Source organism: Canis lupus, chromosome 29, assembly GCF_011100685.1.
Source record: "Canis lupus familiaris isolate Mischka breed German Shepherd chromosome 29, alternate assembly UU_Cfam_GSD_1.0, whole genome shotgun sequence".
Classification (NCBI taxonomy): Eukaryota; Metazoa; Chordata; class Mammalia; order Carnivora; family Canidae; genus Canis; species Canis lupus.
Window position 1 is genome coordinate 28,381,100 of NC_049250.1, and position 19,227 is coordinate 28,400,326.

A 19,227-nucleotide genomic window follows, 5' to 3' on the forward strand; every position below is an offset into this window, starting at 1 on the left:
GATGCTTCAAGATTTACCTACAGTTACTGAATAATCAGTAACTGAGCAAAATATAGTTACTGACCTCATCAATGCTTTTGTCACAGTAAATCAAATTGTGATGAAAAAATTACAATTCAGTGAAATTCTTGATGCAAGTGTAGATGAATTAACCAGCTGGTTTACAGTCATGGGCTGCTTCCTTTCCTCAGAAACTACGTGTGACAGTTAAATTAACCTGAAGGGACTTGGAGGTTGGCAAAGATTTGCATATTTTCCCCCCATTCTTTATTTATGAACTGCCAAGTTCTTTTGAGAGTATAACAGTGCACTTTTATATTAACAATGAAATACATTATTTGGGAGGAAGTAATGAAGAATGAGATTGAAGAAACCAGTTTGTGGCTTATCAACCATTTCAATCTATGAAAATACTGAAAATACTGCAGCATATAACCTTGAGTAGCACTCCCTCGGTTCTTTATTTTTTTAAAGATTTTATTTTTAAGTAATCTCTATACACAATGTGGGTTCGAACTCACAACTCTGAAATCAAGAGTTTCATGCTCTAGCGACTGAGCCAGCCAGTCAATGACCGCTGGCTGGATTCTTTTTTTTTTTTTTTAATTTTTTTTTATTTTTTATTTATTTATGATAGTCACAGAGAGAGAGAGAGAGAGGCAGAGACATAGGCAGAGGGAGAAGCAGGCTCCATGCACCGGGAGCCCGACGTGGGATTCGATCCCGGGTCTCCAGGATCACGCCCTGGGCCAAAGGCAGGCGCCAAACCGCTGCGCCACCCAGGGATCCCTGGATTCTTTAATGAAGATAAAATGTAAACTATTTTTTAAAGGTTTACTTTTTTTTTTTTTTTAAAGGAATCTCTGTGCCCAGCATAGGACTCAAACTCACGATCTCAAGATCAAGAGTCGCATGTTCTACTGAAGGAGCCAGCCAGATGCCCCATGTAAACTATGTTTATTAAGAACAAAAGGTTAAAGGGCAGCTCAAGAGGTTTAGTGCCGCCTTCGGCCCGGGGCCTGATCCTGGAGACCCAGGATTGAGTCCCATGTCCGGCTCCCTGCATGGAGCCTGCTTTTCCCTCTGCCTGTGTCTGTGACTGTCTCTCTGTGTGTCTCTCATGAATAAATAAATTTTTCAAAAAAAAAAAAAACAAAAGGTTAAAAACAAAAGAACACAAGGTTATAGGATTCTAATTTTCAGGGTATCTGGCTGGCTCATTTGGAAGAGCATGCAACCCTTGATCTTGGGGTTGTGAGTTTGAGCTCTATATTGGGTGTAGAGATTATTTAAATAAATATATTTAAAACAAATTTTAATTCTAATTTTCCTTTTATTCCCATTTAAGTCAAACTATCTATTTTTTATCTTGATAATAGCAGCTGTCAAGTCCACAGGAGTCTGACATTAACTAACAAGGGTGTATTCCTTTGGATATCCAATCAAAGGAATGACAGCATTTCTACTTGCTCTCTAGCAGTAGGATACCCTCCCTGATAAAGTTGGAAGAAATGAACTTCAAGGCCCTCTGCTCCTCTTGACGTTTTTTTCATCTTTTCTCTTTTGCTTATAATTCTGAGTGGCTGCTGACTTAAACAAACTACAAATCTGACTCCTAATACATTTTTTAAAGTTTTAAAATCAGTGCAAATTTCTAGAAGGTTGTCATCCATTGTCATTGTGGACTCCCTCCTGGAGCGCTACTCTACTGTATTGTTTGAGTCTTGGAGGGCTAAGATTCATTAAAGATAATTACCAAACCCAAAATATTGATAGAGCATATGCAGAAAAATGCTCATCACAGTATTGTTTATGATTTTTTAAATGTTTAAAATTAAAGACTGTCAAGTTTGTTGCATTATGTAGAGCTTGCACATCATGATTATGAAGAACATTTAGTAACCAGGGAGATCTCATTCTATAGAAGTGAACCCCAAATTTTAAGTAGATCATCAACACAACTATGCAAAAAAGAGCTGATAGAAAAAGGAAGGAAACACATTAAAATGCTAACAGTTGCAGAATAGAACAAAGGGTGTTCTAACAGTAATAGAACAAAGGGTGATTATTTTTTCTTCTCTCATTTCATTCTACATTCCATGAAGGTGATTACATAATTATTACTAAAGTTATTTAAAACAATCACTAGATACTTAACAATGCTTGCATCCAGCAGGAGAGAATAGAGATCATTTTAAGCTATAGGCTAAAATGAAGTGACACATAAATATGGAGAAAGTCTTGACAGGGGTCCTTCTTTTTTGTCATTTTACCCAGATTCAGGAGGCACCTAGGGGTGACTTTTATCACTGAACAGAAGAGTCCCCTTACAAATAAACTCTGCTCCTGGGATGCCTGGGTGGCTCAGTGATTAAGTGTCTGCCTTTGGCTCAGGGTGTGATCCTGGAGTCCCGGGATCGAGTCCCACATCGGGCTCCCTGTATGGAGCCTGCTTCTTCTTGCTTGTGTCTCTGCCTCTCTTTGTGTGTGTCTCTCATGAATAAGTAAATAAAATCTTAAAAAAAAACAAATAAACTCTACTCCTATCCTTTAAAAGAGTCTTTGCCTGACTTCTCCATCTAACTCCTTCACATCCTCAACCCTTCATACACAGCCTGGAGTTAACATAAGGCATTCTGTTTATAAGTAGGAGTGAAAATATTTTACTTTTCAATTTAGAAAACAGCAAATGTACATCAGAAATTGCAAAGTTGTTTTTGAGAAAACATGATTCAGTCAGCATGAAGAGATATGAAGAATATATGAAGATGTGATACTGTCAGAGGTAAGCCTGATTTTGAGGGAAAGACCTTAAATCTAACATAAGAAAGCCAGTAAGAAGTGGAAGTGGAATTTGCAAAATAGGTATAGTTGAAACCCAAACTTTATAGACAAGTATTGGTATAAACAAAAGTTAGATTATGGACAAAAATCAGATTAATCTGGATAGGGATGATTGAGGAAAGAGGGTATTTTGGGTTTCCAAAGTGGACTGGGACTTTCTGACTTGTTCTTTTGTCATAAGCATGTTATTAAGCTGCAGTTTACATGTGTACTTAGAACACAAATTCAGATTTTAGACATTATCAAAAAGTTCTTGCTTTTTCCCTTTATCTGAACAAGGAGAGTTTTCTCCTCTTGCTTAAACAAGTTTAATTTTGGATGATTTTGTTTTCCTGTTCAATGTAAACTTTTGTTTAAAAGACTATTCGAGTTACAAGTAACTATGAATAGATTACTGCAAAATTTATACAAAATGGTATTTAAAATGTTCTTTTGGTTTTCTACCCTGCATGCTCCTAAAATAATTCCACAAAAGTTTATATTCATTTCCCAAATGTGAAAACCAACATTTCTGAAATTCTGGCTGGTATCTTTTGGGCTAATCAATATTATTTGCATATATTTGGAAAAAGGACAAAGGACAAATAAGATTCTCTGTGCCTTGCTCAAAGTCAAATTCTTTCCAAACAAGGATCATTAAAAATTATCCTTCTCTTAGCAAATCCATTTCATCATCCTGTAGTATTTCATATAAATATGTGCTTATGGGTAGCCCTGGTGGTCCAGGGGTTTAGTGCACCCTTCAGCTGAGGGTGTGATCTTGGAGACCTGTGATCGAGTCCCGCGTCAGGCTCCCTGCATGGAACCTGTTTCTCCCTCTGCCTGTCTCTGCCTGTCTCTCTCTCTGTGTTTCTCATGAATAAATAAATAAAATCTTTAAAAATATATATGTGCTTGTAGTAGTTTTCTTTTCTTTTTTTAAAAAGATTTATTTATTTTAGACAGAGAAAGAAAGAGAGTGTGTACATAAGCAGGTGGGAGAGGTAGAGGGAGAGAATGGCAGACTCCATGTTGACCACAGAGCCAGTTGTAGGACTCAGTCTCACCACCCCGAGATCATGACCTGAGCCGAAATCAGGAGTTGCTTAACTGACTGAGCCACCCAGGTCCCCCATTCTTTGTTAATATGGTTATAAGAAATTTTTCACAAAGTAACCAATTGGGTACAATACATCCTTTATCCATTTATCATCCCCACAATCATTTCTCTCTGACAGAAAAGTATAAAATACTTGTTTGCAGAATATACCTTACTTGTTAATCCTTTTTAAAATGCCTCTTTTCCTTATGTAAATAATTCTAATAAAATTTTCCTCAGACCTTAGGTGCAGCAATCACCCTACTCCCCGTAAAAAACAACAGATCTATGAATTGGTGGCTTCCCAGTCTTTTCCAATGTTAGTTCCCATGATCAGGACTCTAGGTATGGTCTACATCAGTTATTTAACTAATGACTATGAGGAATCTAGCAAGTACATGTTTGTCATTCAACTGTCATACATGATTCAAATATGAGCCAAGTCCTTTGAACACGATTCACACATGGATCAGGTGCTTTATTCACATCTACTTTTCTTTTAACAGTAATCCTTCTTAATGCTCTAATTTTGATATAATTTTAGTAGTGGAATTAACCTGGAACAACTCAAAATTATGTAATCAATTACATTCAGTTTCATTTATAATTACTGTTTAATCTCAGCCTCTCAGCCTAACACCCCAGCAGAAATCTGGTACACACAACGTCAGTCATGGGTGGGTGGAGAGGCCTTTCCAGCTTGCTGATTCATATGGACTCACTAAATATATAAATCGTATTTATTTTTGCTAAAAAGTCTCAAGATTACTCAAGTATTTGCCATTTCCTTAAACTTGAGGCCTTGGAGAAGTTAAGGGAGAGAGAGTGGAGGGAACTCCCTTCAGCAATTCCTAATTATGTTTCCCTTAACACTCATTTTGAAACAATTTAATTGGTGTAATTTTTTTTAAAGTTCCTGTGGTCAAATAAATTTGGTTTATGTTGGATTAAAAAATTAAATAGGTTTCTTTACCATAGAGTTTCTTGGTCTTTAATATGTTAATATATGTTGTGACTCTCAGAGACATGGGATATAAAATGTTTCCCAAACTGTTTTCAACAGAGAACACCCTTTCCTTTAAACAACAACAGCTTCATTGAGGTATAATTTATATGCCATGAAATTCACTTGTTTTAAAGGCACAATTAAATGATTTTTAGTGAATTTACATAGCTGTACAACCACTGCTAACAACAGAAGTTTAGAACATTTTATCACCTCAAAAGCATCCCATGTTCTCATTTGCTATTACTTTGAATTCCCACCTCCAGCCCCAGGCAACCACTAATCTATTTTCTGTCTTTATAGATTTGCCTCTTCTGGAAATTTTACATAAATAGACCCATACAATATTTTTGTGTGTGTGTCTAGTTTCTTTCATTAAGCATAATATGTTTGAGGTTCATCCACTTTGTAGCATGTATCAGTACTTCATTTACTTTACTGACAAATGGTATTCTATATGGATTTAACTCATTTTTTTAATCCATTCATGAGTTTATGGGCATGTGAATTGTTTCCACTGTGAATTTTGGCTACTGTGAATAATGCTACTTAATATTGATGTACAAGTGTGGACATACATTTTTACTTCTCTTGGGTATATACTTAGGATTAAAGTTGTGAATGATAAAAGTTTATGTTTAACTTTCTAAGAACCCCCCAAACTGCTTTCCAAAATGGCTGCACTATTTTGCATTTCCATTTGCACTGTATGAGTTCTAATTTTCCCACATCTTCCCTACCTACTCATCTTAGTGGTGACTTGTGGCATCTCAGTTGTTTTTTTTTTTTTTTTTAATTTTATTTATTTATTTATTCATGAGAGACACAGAGAGAGAGAGAGGCAGAGACACAGGCAGAGGGAGAAGCAGGCTCCATGCAGGGACCCTGACGTGGGCCTCCATCCCGGGACTCCAGGATCACACCTTGGGCTGAAGGTGGCACTAAACTGCTGAACCACCCGGGCTGACTTCATTTGTGGTTTTGATTTGATTTCCTAATGGCAAATAATACGGAAGAGCTTTTCATGTAATTATTGGCCATTCACATATCTTCTTTGCTTAAATGTCTATGGAGATATTTTGTCCATTTTTAAAATGGATTATTTTCTTATTATTGTGTTGCAAGAGTTCCTTGTATTCTGGATACAAAGCCTTAATCAAATATCTGCAAATACCTTCTCTGTGGTGTATCTTTTCACTGTTTTTTCTTTTAAAAATTTTTTTCTTTATTTATTCATGAGAGACACAGAGAGAGAGACAGAGACATAGGTCAGAGGAGCCTGATGTGGGACTCAATCCCAGGACCCTGGGATCACGACCTGAGCCGAAATGCTCAACCACTTGAACTACCCAAGTGTCCCATCTTTTTTTTTTTCCTTCCTTCCTTCCTTCCTTCCTTCCTTCCTTCCTTCCTTCCTTCCTTCCTTCCTTCCTTCCTTCCTTCCTTCCTTCCTTTTTTTTTAAGATTATATTTATTAATTCATGAGAGAGACAGAGACACAGGCAGGGGGAGAAGCAGGCTCCATGCCGGGAGTCCAATGTGGGACTCAATCCTGGGACTCCAGGATCACACCCTGGACCAAAGGCGGGTGCAAACCGCTGAGCCACCCAGGGACCCCCTCTTTTTACGTTCTTAATGGTGTCTTTTTAAGCACAAATATTTTTAATTTTGATAAAGTTCAACCTATCAAATTTTTTCTTTTATTACTTGTGCTTTTTTGGTCATTTATGAAAGTCAGGATTTTCTACATTTCTTCTAAGAGTCTTATAATTTTAGCTCTTACGATTAGATGAATGATTCATTTGGAGTTAAACTTTGAGTGTGATGGGAGGTAAGGGTTTGAATATATCTTTTTTGCATGTGGATATCCAATTGTCCCAGCACCATTCATTGAAAAGACTACCCTTTCCCCATTGAATTGCCTTGGCACCTTTGTTGAAAATCAATTGAGCATAAGTGTAAGAGTCTTTAATATGTAAATGTATGTTGTGAATCTCCAACAGGGAGGATATAAAATGTTTCCCAAAATGTTTTTAACAAGGATCCTACCACCTGCCCCCACTCCTTTAAACACAGGCTTTCACACAGGTTCTTACTGCTGTCCACAGAACAGACTTCAGGGAATGCTTCTCTAAGGTGCTCAGGACTCTAACTTTCACTTGCAAAGTTATTGCTTGTTTTTAGAGGCTGAGAGGCTGAGGGTTAATTTGAAGCTGCAAAACCAAAGACATAATTCTAGTAACATGCTTACAGTTAAGTACAGTAAGGCATCTCACTACGTAGCAATGTATGGAAAGGCTGTAGAAAACACTTGTTACTGAATTAGGCCCATATTTCACACATTGATTGTAATAAAGGGGAGTTTTATAGGCATAATGGATGAAACTTTGGAAGTATGAGAATTCTGCAATTGTGTGTTTTAATTTTTAGGGCAATGCATCTTGCTTGATCATGACATCTCACAGGTCATGTATTAAGGTGTTAAAGAAGATCGATTTGTATGCACCTTAGCATATATATACACATACATGATACACACACATTCATATATACACACACTTTAGAGATATATTTTTCCCTTAAAAAAACAGATTTTATCTTAATGTTCTTTAACCAATGTAATGTAAAATGTTGGATAACTGGGGCACCTGGGTGGCTCAGTCGGTTATGTGTCTGACTTCAGCTCAGGTCATGATCTCCAGGTCTTGGGATCCAGCCCAGCATGAAGTTGGGCTCCGCACTCAGCGGGGAGTCTGCTTATCCTCCTCTCTCTGCCCCTCCCCCTGCTTTCTCTAAAATAAATAAATAAAATCTTTAAAAAAATATCAGATAGGGGCAGCCCGGGTGGCTCAGTGGTTTAGCGCTGCCTTCAGCCCAAGGCCTGATCCTGGAGACCTGGGATAGAGTCCCACATAGGGCTCCCTGCAAGGAGCCTGCTTCTTCCTCTGCCTGTGTCTCCGCCTCACTTTCTGTCTCTCATGAAAAAACAAATAAAATCTTTAAAAAAAGTCAGATAATTGCTTAAGTAACCTCCTTAAAAAGACTATACTATCTTTATCATTGTATTACTACAACAAAAACAAACCTTTAGTACAAAAATAAGAAGGGAAATTAAAATTAGTATCTTTTAATCACTTTGTATATATCTGCGGGACAAGAAAAATACAGAAAAGGTCAATGATGGGAGAAAAAAAACATGCAAACATTTTGATGGAGGAGAATGTCATCATAAATCTAGAAAAGCAGACCAGAAGAGCTTTGTCTGTGCTTTGCTCCCAGAGCCTGGTGGATGTCGTGGACCTACTAACAGAAAGGTGATCCCAGTGAATGCCTGAGGTTCTGGAATCCTCAGAAAAAGACAGTATAAGCCAACATACAGGTTTCTACCAACTCATGCTGAAGTGCATTCAATGACTTTAAACTGATATGTAGATTTTCTAACTATACCTCCTTCTGCTAGTGATTTCCGGATTCTTTTAAAGAGCTTGATGCTGTTCCTGAATATTTAAGATGCTGTTATCTTCCTTTCTACAGGAGTTTCCAAACAGAACAACAGCATCTGTTTCTTTTGGATATTCTATTATTCTATTCTATTATTATCCTATTATTAACATTTATAGAAATTATCTTTCCTTGTAGAATTTTAGCCATATTTAGGGCAGCATTCAGAACATGAAGTACCTCCTCCCTCCGCCAGGGTTTGTGTGCTCTCTAGTTTTGGGGCTTAATAGCCTTCATCCATTTTTTTTTTTTAAGATTTTATTTATTCATGAGAGACAGAGACACAGAGAGAGAGAGAGGCAGAGGCCGAGGGAGAAGCAGGCTCCTCGCAGGGAGCTCCATGTGGGACTCGATCCTGGGACTCTGGGATCATGCCCTGGGCCAAGGCAGCCGCTTAACTGCTGAGCCACGCAGGCGTCCCCTCCCTTTACTTTTTAATTCATCATTTAAATCTCTTTTTTTAAATTTTTATTTATTTATGATAGTCAGAGAGAGAGAGAGAGAGAGAGGCAGAGACATAGGCTGATGGAGAAGCAGGCTCCATGCACCGGGAGCCCGACGTGGGATTCGTGTATGTATGTATTTATTTATTTTCTTTGCTCAGCATTTCTTATTTATTTATTTTCTTTGCTCAGTATTTATTTATTTATTTTCTTTGCTCAGCATTTCTTATTTATTTACTTATTTATTTATTTTCTTTGCTCAGTATTTCTTATTTATTTGCTCAGTATTTATTTTATTTATTTTCTTTGCTCAGTAATTCTTATATATTTATTTCTTTGCTCAGTATTTATTTATTTTCTTTGCTCAGTAATTCTTATATATTTATTTTCTTTGCTCAGTATTTCTTATATATTTATTTTATTTATTATTAAATATTTATTATTTATTTCTTATAATTTTTTCTTTGCTCAGTATTTATTTTCTTTGCTCAGTATTTACTTATTTATTTTCTTTGCTCAGCATTTCTTATTTATTCATTTTTTTTCTTTGCTCAGTAATTCTTATATATTTATTTTCTTTGCTCAGTATTTATCATTAAATATTTATTATTATTTATTTCTTATAATTTTTTCTTTGCTCAGTATTTATTTTCTTTGCTCAGTATTTACTTATTTTCTTTGCTCAGCATTTCTTATATATTTATTTTCTTTGCTCAGTATTTCTTACTTATTTTATTTATTTATTTATTTATTTTTTAAATTTTTATTTATTTATGATAGTCACAGAGACAGAGAGAGAGAGAGAGAGAAAGAGAGAGGCAGAGACATAGGCAGAGGGAGAAGCAGGCTCCATGCACCGGGAGCCCGATGTGGGATTCGATCCGGGGTCTCCAGGATCGTGCCCTGGACCAAAGGCAGGCGCCAAACCGCTGCGCCACCCAGGGATCCCTATTTTATTTATTATTAAATATTTATTATTATTTATTTCCTCTTATTTTTTCTTTGCTCAGTATTTATTTTCTTTGCTCAGTATTTACTTATTTTCTTTGCTCAGCATTTCTTATATATTTTCTTTGCTCAGTATTTCTTACTTATTTATTTTATTTATTATTAAATATTTATTATTATTTATTTCTTATTTTTTCTTTGCTCACTATTTTAAGATTTTCTTTTTCTTTCCCCCCCGTGATACTTGGAAACTTCCAGGCTGCTGCCCCCCGCCCCCCAAGGAGGCCAGCTACAGATTTTGTGTTCAGCTGTTTTCTCCCCGGCCTGGGGGTGGGGTGGGGGGCGCTCGCGTCTTTGCCTCCCGGGCTCCGCGGCGCTTACCTGCGAGGCCCGGCCGTCGACGGGGACGCGCGGCGCGAGGACCGCACCGAGGAGCCCCCGCGCGCCCTGCCCTCCGTGACCTTCCCGACCCGGCGCGCGGCGGGCGGGTGCTGATGACGTCACGGCCCCTCGCCGCGGCCCGCCGGACGGCTGGGTGCTTACGTCCAGGGCCTCGCGCTGTGCGTGCGTCGTGGCTGCCGAAGGAGGCGTTTTCGCGCCGAAAGACGGGCGTCCGCGGTTTGTTCCTGAGGGAAACCGCTCTTCAGCCCGCCCCCCCCCCCCCCCCCGCTGCTAACTGAGGAAACAGAACTTCCATCTGCGCAGCTGGACGGCTTCAGGAGTAGAGGCCGAGGCCGAGGCCGAGGAGAGCCTGGTGCCAGCCGCAAGCCCCTGCCCTGCAGCCGGGACCGAGGGACGGGAATTCACTGCTCCTTCTCAAGAGTCTCAAAGTCTGGGAGATCTGCCCACCCCGAAGTAAGCCGCCCTAGACTGGATGGAGAGAGCGGCCTCCCGGGAATGAACCCCGGGACCCCCTCCCCCTGTGGGGGCAGGAGAATTTGGATGCGACGGGAAGAGGAATCCACTCAGTGATGGGGATTCTTCTGCCCTCGACCTGGATGACATTCTTAGGAGCAGGAAGCATTGAAAATGGCTGTGTTTGTAGCCGTGAATAAACCAGGTATCGTAGGATGCTCGCGGTTCTCCTTCTGGGTGTTGGCGCAATCCTTGCCACGTCAGTCACTCCTCGCGTTATCTTTATAAAGCTCGGATGTAAAGAACTCTTTACCCTGTTTTGTTATAGATAAACATCTGGGCCGGCGAAACTCCCACATCACCGTCAGTAACCAGTAGGGCAGTTTCCAGCCTGTTGACTTCAGGGCTACATTTTGCACCATCCAAGGCAAATACAGTCCACGAATGACGACGTGGATAGAAAATGAACCCCCCCCCCCAAAAAAAAAAAAAAAAAGTCTGTAAATTCCAGTAAATTGATAATATATTCCTACTTAATTACTTGCGCTCTTCACATCTCCGTTCCTTCTATTTACTTTGCAGAGAGAAAAGCCCTTTGAACCCAAACATTCATCAACCCCAGACACAGACCAGTCGCAGAAGAGGCCAAAGGGAACCCAATCTCTTCAGCATCTACTTGTAGCATAAGTAGAATTGCAGGGAGCAACCCACTCAGGAGCAGTTCAGCAGAATTGGCAGTTTTCCCCACACACTGCAAAGATTTGACTCAAAAAACATCTTCACGGGGATCCCTGGGTGGCGCAGCGGTTTGGCGCCTGCCTTTGGTCCAAGGCGTGACCCTGGAGACCCGGGATCGAGTCCCACCCACATCGGGCTCCCTGTGTGGAGCCTGCCTCTCTCTCTCTCAATCTCTCTCTCTCTCTCTGTGTCTCTAATAAATAAATAAAATCTTAAAAAAAAACTTCATACAGGCATTCAAAATGGAAGTACAGTCTATTTACCAAATTAAATGTGAGTGATTTTTAAATTGTTCACACAACTGCTTCCCCCCTGTAGATTCTTTTTAATTACCTTAAATAAATGTGTACATTTTGAGTAGGTAAAAAGGAGGAAAGAAGAGGTGGGTTGTGAAATGAGCAGAAGTAGAGGCACCTATTCTGAAAATGTCTGGAACATTTTTCAGAGGGAGAGGAGATTAAAGCAGAAAAGGTTCCCATGCTAGGTTAAACTGTATTCTTTATTTGCTTAGATATATTTGGGATGGGGGAAAAATCTATTCATATATAACCAACATTGATACTTCTTCTGAATTACAGTCTTTATTTTTAATTTTCAGAAGTATGGAGAGAAATGTCCGTACTGATCAGAAAATGAATTTTAGTATCTTGGAAAGTAGAGAATGCGAGAGCATCTACAAGGTGAGGTTCATGGCTGTATAATTTGGATTTCAGAGTGGTGTTTGAAAGGCTAGTAGTACTTACAGATATATATATATATATATATATATATATATATATATATATATATATATATATATATATATCACTTTATAATCACTTAGCACCTGTCTGAACCAGCTCTATAACCTCAGCGTTGTACTGCTTTGGGGATATCATACTATTTATACAAGGAAACTAAAAGTTTATTCCGAAGGATAGTAGATAGGTTTTGAATCTTCAAAGTACTTGTTCTGCATAGAAACTAAAAGGAACTCTCTTGTTTGAGAAATTGTGGTGAGTTAAATATGTCTGCAAATTCTTTATCACCACCTCCCTGACCTCAGAGGTAGAATATACTTCCCCTCCTTTAGATTATTGGCTGGCTCTAGAAGAGCCAGAATTAATAGAAGATGGCACAAAGATGGAATGCCAGCTGTAGGCTTAAGCCTTAAGAAGGCCTGAGGTTACCATTTTGTCTCTTTTGGGAGCCCCAAACTACCACACATGAACCCTGCATGGAGAGTGAGGATGCTCAGCCTGCTGGCCTCTGGGGTGGGGTAGTAAGTGTGGGGATAGGAGATGGGGGGGGGGGGTAAGGAATGATGGGGGTGGCTCAGATGCCTCCAGGTGCAGCCATCCTTTGGAAAACACCAAGGGAGGCCAGTAGAACTGCTGGTTGAGCTGTCAACCCACAGAAGCTAGAAAGCAAACAAAGTGGTTGTCATTTTAAGCCACTAAGTTTGGAGTAATTTGTTCCGTAGCAAAAAATAACCAAAATAGAAAGCAAGCCATTCACTGTCACCTATGACTCTTGCTTAACAGGGAATGGCTTTGTTGGACGGACAGCTAAACATGCTTCTGTAGATTGGGTTTTGAGGATTTACTGTGAGTATCAGAGGGCACAGGCGAATGGGGAGATGGGGTCAGAAAAGACGATGCAGAGGCGATCATGTGACTCTTGATCATGTGGGGGTTGTAAGTTCGACCTCCACATTGGGTGTAGGGATTACTTTAAAAAATAATAAAATCTTTTAAGAAAAAGAAAAGGTAATGCAGAAAATTGAGTGGGCAGAAGAGGGCAAGGGATGACCATCTGAGCCTGTGATGTTGGCAGCAAACAAGAGGAACTAAATAAATTCTGTGAATGAAACCAATGATTCTGGGCATCTGGGAGGCTCAGTGGTTGAGCATCTACCTTCAGCTCAGGTCGTGACCCCAGGGTCCTGGGATCGAGTTCCGCATCAGGCTCCCCACAGGGAACGTGCTTCTCCCTCTGCCTATGTTTCTGTGTCTCTCATGAGTAAATAAATAAAATCTTTTAAAAAAAGAAACCAATGATTCAAAGGCAGAGTGTTGACCGGGGGTGTGTGTGTGTGTAGAAATAAATGCATAGGGGGATCATGCATAGGGTGGCTCAGCGGTTTGGCGCCTGCCTTTGGCCCAGGGCGCGATCCTGGAGTCCCGGGATCGAGTCCCGCATCGGGCTCCCGGCATGAAGCCTGCTTCTCCCTCTGCCCCACCCTGTCTATCATAAATAAATAAATAAATCTCAAAAAAAAAGAAATAAATGCATAATTATTCAAATAAAAATGTTTATTCATATGTCACATGAAATGATCTACCTTTCTATGCTTTTGGAAATGCTGCCTGAAATAGCATCCTTTTTACTGCATCATGGCTCCTTCTTTTTTTTTTTTTAATTTTTATTTATTTATGATAGTCACAGAGAGAGAGAGAGAGAGAGAGGCAGAGGCACAGGCAGTGGGAGAAGCAGGCTCCATGCACCGGGAGCCCGACGTGGGATTCGATCCTGAATCTTCAGGATCACGCCCTGGGCCAAAGGCAGGCGCCAAACCGCTGCGCCACCCAGGGATCCCCATCATGGCTCCTTCTGAAGAACTCCTTAGGAGAAAGTAAGTACATAGGTATTTTTCCATTTTAAAAAAACTGACATTTGTTTTCTTACATAAATCTTTCTTCATCACTTTATGTGGCAGTCATACTTAACACCATTAATGCAATTAGACAGACACACAGAGAAATACAACACACAAGCACACATTCTTAGATGATTTTTTATTTTTTTTTATTTATTTTTTTTATTTTTATTTTTTTTAATTTTTATTTATTTATGATAGTCACAGAGAGAGAGAGGCAGAGACATAGGCAGAGGGAGAAGCAGGCTCCATGCACCGGGAGCCTGATGTGGGATTCGATCCTGGGTCTCCAGGATCGCGCCCTGGGCCAAAGGCAGGCGCCAAACCGCTGCGCCACCCAGGGATCCCTTTTTTTTTTTTTTTTTTTAATTAGATGATATTTTAAATTGGCAAACATGAAGAAAAATTTTCAGTTCTTAAAATTGGTTGAGTATTTGATATCAATTTTGGCATTTTGGGGGGAATACATTTATTCATATTGTCAAATATATAAACAGAACTACATAATTTAAAAATTTCATATTTTTTATTTGCAAAATTGTTTTAGCATTTATTAAGTTGATATTTCACCATTACCCTTTTTAATTAATTAATTATTTTATTTATTTATTCATGAGTGCCACAGAGAGAGGCAGAGACATGGGCAGAGGGAGAAACAGGCTTCCTATAGGGAGGACTTCCAAAGCAGGACTCGATCCCAGGACCCTGGATTATGACCTGAGTCAAAGGCTGTTGCTCAATCACTGAGCCACGCAGGTGACCCACCATTATTCTTTTTAAAAAGAATCAGGGATCCCTGGGTGGCGCAGCGGTTTGGCGCCTGCCTTTGGCCCAGGGCGCGATCCTGGAGACCCGGGATCGAATCCCACGTCAGGCTCCCGGTGCATGGAGCCTGCTTCTCCCTCTGCCTGTGTCTCTGCCTCTCTCTCTCTCTCTCTCTCTCTCTCTCTCTGTGACTATCATAAATAAATAAAAAAATTAAAAAAAAATAAAAAATAAAATAAAATAAAAAGAATCAAAATGAGGGTATGTTCATTGGATAAAATAAAGCATCTCTTGATTTCAGAAAATTCCATTTCTGTTAACCTATTGAAACCTTATGGTATGATCTCATGAGCATATTGTTTTGCCTGAGACCCATTTCTTTGAATCCCAGTGTCTTCATTTATTTTATTTTATTTTTTAAAGATATTTATTTATTTATTTATTTATTTATTTATTTATGAGAGGCAGAGACGCAGGCAGAGGGAGAAGCAGGCCCCATGCAGGGAGCCTGACATGGGACTAGATCCCAGGTCCCCAGGATCACGCCCTGGGCTGAAGGTAGGCGCTAGACCGCGGAGCCATTCAGGGATCCCCCAGTGTCTTCATTTATCAAGTGGGTATTTACCTGCTCCAGACCAGAATCATTGCCACAAGTTAATGAGCTTCACAAGCTGCAGAAGAGAATAGCTTGCTTGTGTCTTAAAGATTAAATATGTAGAATTTTATTTCATGATTTTAAAAACAGTTTATTGTTGAGATTGTTTCTTCCTTTACACAGTGGTTACAAGAGCATTTCCTCAAAATTCTTAAGCAGCTAATTATTTGGACTGTTTTTAAAAATGCCTAGATCTTTAAATAATTGTATTTAGTCTGAGGAATTCCTATCTATCCCTTTTGTGTTTTCTTGTATGATGAATTTCTCCTGTTCTTTCTACATATTCACCATGGAATTGTGAGAGTTTAGAGCTTCAGGCAGTCATGGAAGTCACTTAGTTCTTATCCAAACATTTAATTTGGTAATGGTGGCCCAGAGAGAGTTGTTTTTGCATGTGATTTCTCTAGAAGATCCCATTTCTATGATGTAGCAGCTCTTTCAGCAAAGGAAGGTCCACTGGGCCCTAAAGGTGGACAGCATCCCAAACAGCATCCCTGGTCTTTCTTATGAGCAAAGCCTCTCTAGAATGCACAAAGACTTAGACTACAGATAGGTTCTGGCCATCCAAAATTCTGCCTCTCCAAACATCTGTATGATGGCATGCATGTGCCAGCAGGAGCCCATCAGTAAATGTTGCCCACTCTGAGCTGAGATTCCTGGTGAGATTCCTGCTGTTCCTCGTCTCATTCTGTGCCTTGGTCCCCAACACACTTGGGTGGAAGGCAGTGTGTTACAACAGGAAAAGCCTGGTACAGAGAGTTCAGCCACAAATGTTCACCGCCGGCAAGGCACTTAACATCTTTAGTTCTTAATGGACAGGATTAGATGATCTCTAAAATAAAAGGAAGAAACAAACAAACAGATGCTTAATCTAATCCTAAAAAGGAGACTAATTATTATCACTTCTGTTTTTAAAAGAATATACTGTACTTGATTGCATTGCAACAATTCAGCCTTCCTTCCTGCCCCTTAATCTGGAGACAAGAAGACTGAGTGGGGGGATTCTTTTTTTTTTTTTAAAGATTTTATTTATTTATTAGCAAGAGACAGAGAGAGAGAGAGAGGCAGAAACAGAGACAGAGGGAGAAGCAGGCTCCTCGCAGGGAGCCTGATGCGGGATTCGATCCCTGCATGGGATCACACCCAGAGCCCAAGACAGATGCTCAACCACTGAACCACCTAGGTGTCCCAGGAGGGGGGGTTCTTAGAAGAGTAATATTCTCTTTGTGTTGTGTCTCTTTGAGTTGTGAAGTTGGGGCTGGGGAAAGCAGAGGACACATTATTTTTAAAGTAACAAAAAGAGTAAGTAGCAGTTAACATGAAATAAGGGGGAAAAATATATCTCAGAGAATCTGGAAGTCATGAAATGAGGAGTTAAAACATGATGTGGAAAGCCACAGGGAACCTGTAGGAGGCTGCCTGCCTAGCTCACACCAAACCCGTTTCTCCAGGAGGGAATTTTCTCCCTATTTAAAAATTGACATTCCCAGCCACAGATGATTGGCTCTAGGGTGAACACTTGACTGAATTGGATCAGTCCCATTTTTGCCCTCGTGTTTGGACATGAGGTTCAGTGAGTAGTGTTCCTGGAGCTAAGGTGACAGAAACAGCTTTTCTGTGACCTCATCGATCACACGTTCATAGGAGCCACCGTAAAGCAAGGTCTGCAGAGGTGAAAAGTTAAGAGGCTTAATGAAGAAAAATAGAGACAAAAGACAAATGGTGAGGATGTTCTGTCTCACTTTTTATGACTTTCAGGTTTGGGACCAAGTCCATGCTGGAGCCCCCAGGTGCACTTGCCCTTGGACCAGGAAGTATGCCTGTGTCCCTGAAACCCTACAACAAATTCCTAAGGGCAAACATTGTGTTTTTTTCTTTAATAATAAATTTATTTTTTATTGGTGTTCAATTTGCCAACATACAGAATAACACCCAGTGCTCATCCCGTCAAGTGCCCCCCTCAGTGCCCGCCACCCAGTCACCCCCACCCCCCGCCCTCCTCCCCTTCCACCACCCCTAGTTCGTTTCCCAGAGTTAGGAGTCTCTCATGTTTTGTCTCCCTTTCTGATATTTCCTACCCATTTCTTCTCCCTTCCCCTCTATTCTCTTTCACTATTACTTATATTCCCCAAATGAATGAGACCATATAATGTTTGTCCTTCTCCGATAGGGCAAACATTGTTGAGGGAATACATAAAAGGGGGTGGGAACACTGTGGTCTGGTTGAGGCTAAGGGGGGGGGGGCGGGGAATCAGTACAGATAAAACATGTCCTTGGTCTGAAAGTTTGGCTCTTAGACAAAAGATGAAAGGGTGAATCCCAGCAAAATCCAATCTGTCAGCTTCACAGGTTCTTTGTGTAGCTACCCTGCATCCCTGCATCTCAACTTCTTTTCCTCTTCAATGTTTCCCAAGGTTGGGTCCTTCTTAACTATGAGGCTGCTGAAAATCACCACCTCAGGGGAGTCTTTCCTCCCCAATCCCAGTGTCTCTATTTCCTGATTCTTCCCTCAAGGCCATGAAGAAAGAAGCTAATCATTTCCAAAGTAGCAAATTTCACAGAAGGAGGATTCTTCAATCAGATTTAATAGTAAAAGGATCCCCATTGTCCTCCATCTTTATTTCATGTTTCAGCTCATGAGTTTAACTAAGAATTTTTCTCTCGCATTCTTTCAGTTTACTTCCTAAGCAATGATCATCCCCTCACAGTTCTATTGGGCCAAAACTTTTAGTTCAAAACTGAAAACTATAGTCCGTCCTCTGGATATTTCTAAGCACACTTGGATGCCAAGAGATAGCCTCTGGCTTTAATCTGATTTTAGGTAAAAGAGATGACGTTATCTCCTCTCTGCAGGGAAAGCCAGCAACCCCACCCCCCTTCAGGCTTCTTCCTGTGATGTGAGGAGTAGAAAGTGGAAGATGGTGAGCTCTAGGGCTAAAATGTGCTCGTCCATGTAGACTTTTCTTTGGGAGTCTGGGAGGGGTGCCGCCCCCCCCCCCCCCCCCCCCAATCACTAATCGCTATGATGGAAGGATGAGGAGAGAATCCAGATGGAATTCCGCCTTTGCCATTCAGGATGTGGGTGACCTGGGGTCAGTTACTTGGCCTCTCCAATCCTCAAGTCTTCTCACCTGTATAATCAGCACAGTATGAATACAGTGGATAGCTGGGCCTATATGAGGATTGTAGACAATGTGTGTAACTTTACTGCCCAGCATCATGCACAGGAAAAAATGTCAGGTGTCCTTTGTCTCAGCAGAAAGCCCAGGTGGATACTTAAGCTGTCACTGTTGTCCTCACTCAGACTTCTCTGCTAGCACAGCTCTCATCCCACATCTTATCCTCTGTCCCTGGACATTATTACAGCTTCTGCTAATTAAGTTATCCTGCCCAATGAAGTTGGTTTCCAAGGTGGCAGGGCCATAAGTTGCACTGTATCAGCTCTTTTTTCTCTTTTCTTCATGCTAATGAGCTCCAGATAGAGTGTTGTTGCTTTTATTTTTCGGACAAAATATATTGCTTCCTTTCTATGTGAACAGCACATATGTTTATAATTATTTGGTGATCAATACTAATTAGGTATTCTGTTCAGTGGCTGTTTAATGCTTTCATTGTAGACCTTCATCTAGTCACTTTGAATTGGTTGACCCAAACTCTATATTGATGAAACTGTCTTCTTTTTTGTTTGACCTCCTTAGTGAGGAGGGAAAAAACCACATTCAGTTGTATTCTTTTAAATTTCAAAGCTAAAAATCA

General features: G+C 40.2%; 1 protein-coding gene across 1 annotated transcript in view; it reads left to right on the forward strand.

The window, feature by feature from the left end:
- The first annotated feature begins 10,331 nt into the window (after nucleotides 1-10,331).
- The window catches only part of LOC111093101, a 96,418-nt gene continuing 87,522 nt past the window's right edge, over nucleotides 10,332-19,227 (forward strand). The window contains exons 1-5 of the transcript XR_005381146.1: nucleotides 10,332-10,880; nucleotides 11,004-11,171; nucleotides 11,258-11,686; nucleotides 12,012-12,093; nucleotides 13,835-13,868. The gene's annotated coding sequence lies outside the window, so the exon portion shown is untranslated. Of the gene's footprint in view, nucleotides 10,881-11,003; nucleotides 11,172-11,257; nucleotides 11,687-12,011; nucleotides 12,094-13,834 lie in introns of the transcript that reaches the window.